The sequence below is a fragment of the Mesitornis unicolor genome, unplaced genomic scaffold, assembly GCF_000695765.1.
Source record: "Mesitornis unicolor isolate BGI_N332 unplaced genomic scaffold, ASM69576v1 scaffold19246, whole genome shotgun sequence".
In the NCBI taxonomy this organism is placed as follows: Eukaryota; Metazoa; Chordata; class Aves; order Mesitornithiformes; family Mesitornithidae; genus Mesitornis; species Mesitornis unicolor.
Genome location: NW_010193190.1, coordinates 50,666 through 53,329, shown reverse-complemented (window position 1 = coordinate 53,329; position 2,664 = coordinate 50,666).

Genomic DNA, 2,664 nt, shown 5'->3' with positions numbered 1-2,664 from the left:
ATATTTACTTTAATATAAAAAAGAATGCCCACTTTGTAATAACTATGTCAAAAGTCTGTCTACCCTATCTACAACTTGAAAATGTTTTAATAAAAGGATAACTATCATTACTGAAGATGCTGTGAAGGAATGCCTCAGTTTTAGGACTGAATACCTTCTTTTATAAGGGACACAGTGGACATTGATTTGCCAGAATGTCATGCAAAACCAGGGGGGTGAGTAACTGATAATTAAAAGATCATATGCCTCCTTTTTGAAGCTTTTGATTTAATTCCAGCAAAGTTATTACATTATGACATTATAGTATAATTTCTCCCTTTTTAACTTGGCTGTTACATAGTATTCAACAGCTGCACATTGCACCCCAGAAAACAGTGCACCTTGGTGGAAATGGAAATTATTTCTGGGGTTATAGAATGCACAGAAGTGCTAGATACTCCTGCAGTATAACCCTACTCTGCAGTGAATGATACTAAGAAATTCTAGGTTTGAAAACCATGCTTACAATGCTACTAGATGAAGCTCAAAGTTGAATACCAATATTGAAATCAGATGCTCTGGAGCAGGATTGAGAGAAAAATGTCCTTGTCCTAATTGAGTTCTAGTTTTTGCATACTTTTCTCTCTCTTTCTTGGCCATTCTGATGGATGCATTTCTTGAGATTGACAGAGAAGTCTTTATCCAGTTCTGAACAGATGGAAAAATATCCTATCTGCAATCTTTTCAGTCTCGCAGGAAAGGGAACAACTGAATAGCACCCACAGGCAACAACATTAAGTCTATCACAAGCTTTACTTGTGCTGCCAGAGAAATCAAAAGCCCGAAGTACTTTACCAATCTGTACTGAACAGGTTTCACATTCCCATTTGTTATGATAAACGATGTTCATCTTTCAGAACTGAGGGAAGGCTGCTTAAAGAGTCTCAAAGCACCACAGTTCATTACTATTTGAAAGGCTGAACTACAGCTGTATTAAATCAAGTACAAATAAAGAACAGAATAAAGCAAGAATGTGACAGTTTGCTATACCATCCAGAATCCTACTGGCCATACATTCAACTGTACTGTAGACCTTGCATGAGTCTGCTTTCCCACACTGAGTTCTGAAATGCCAACACTGATATATGTCTCTAGCCAGAGATTTGGGCATTGCTATCACTAGATGTGCTTTTGAATGACAGTGATTGTTGGCATTTTACTGACAATTAAAGCCTCAGATGTGCAGTGGGTACAGAGCTCTGCTTTCCCTCTCTGAATGAGGCCTACTTGGAAGTCTCCAATTTCTGAATCCCTCAGGCACCCAGTACAGCCTTCATAGACATGTATAAGCTCCAGAAAAGACAGGGAGTTCAGACATGTCTCTGGTCTGAATTTCTTGTCTCTGATTCCAGGTGGCTACTTTAAGTAAGTAGGTTTTGTAAGGTGCTTTGTGGGGGTGCTTAGTTCCCCCTGTTGGCTATGTAAGGGAACCCAGACATCCAATTATTTTCTTTAAGCACTTTTTCTTTAAACACTTCATATTTCTGTGTTAAATAAACTGGAAGCACCTAAAAGTTCTTTTAGATTTCACCTGAAAAGCCTGTATTGGGCTTTTTTCTAATATATTTTTTCATTAATTTCTCTCTTAATGGCCCTTTGTAGTCCTTGCTTTCATTAGCAGTCAATACGTGATGATGGATGGAACAACTTCTCTCACCCATGGAGATGCACTCCTTGGTTGAAAGACTTCAGTAATTTTTGAAAAACAAAAATCATGAAACAACAGGTTCTTGAAAATATTTTAAATACCTAAGCTGCCATCAAGGTATTTATGCACTTAACTCCTACTGATTTTATAGAACTGAGCCTGAAACTCCTTTTAAAACTGTCAACATCTAAACTGACAAGAAAGCCAAGACAGCAGGAAGAAAGCACCATTATTCCTACTTTACAGATGGGGAATCAAGACAGAGAAGAGTCAAATTCTTTGCTCAGACTCATACTAGAAATGTAACAAAAGCTAAACACTGATCCTGTCCTATTAGACTTTTCTGAATAGCACCCCTACAGCCTTTGTTTTCCCAGTAAAGCATGATTTAGCTAACAATACCAATCTTCCTCCACCAGTCTCACAGTTCCCAAATATTTAATTTTCTTCCCTAGTGGTCTGTACAGTTAGCCGTAATTTCAGGATTATTATTCTTACAGCAGTCTTTTACAGACAAGAAAAGCATAAGCTGTAGAGAGTAAAGTTTTAGAGCTTGAAAGTTAGAATTTAAATTAGAACTTGAAAATTGCTCTTGAAATATGATGGAAGTTCTTCTCTACCATCTACCAATTCCAACTCCACAGTCATTATCTTGCTACAATAATTTTAAATATTGTTTATATATAGCATAGTAATGAAATATAGTCCAGTTTCCTACCTAAAGGATTCATGTGTGTGAGGAAGATTTCTGTTCCTTGATTTTGTGATCACTCCATAACCTGCAAGGGGGGAAAAAAAAAAGTGCAATTCCAGGATTAGTATATTAATGGATGCATCACTACTTTATTCCTAAACTATAAAAAGCAAAAAAAAAAAATCGCTCTTTGCATTAGCTGATTCACATACTGACATTCTAAGTAAGTCTCTTAAACATCAAGTTTACTACTTTACTACTACTACTTACTTTACATGCTACT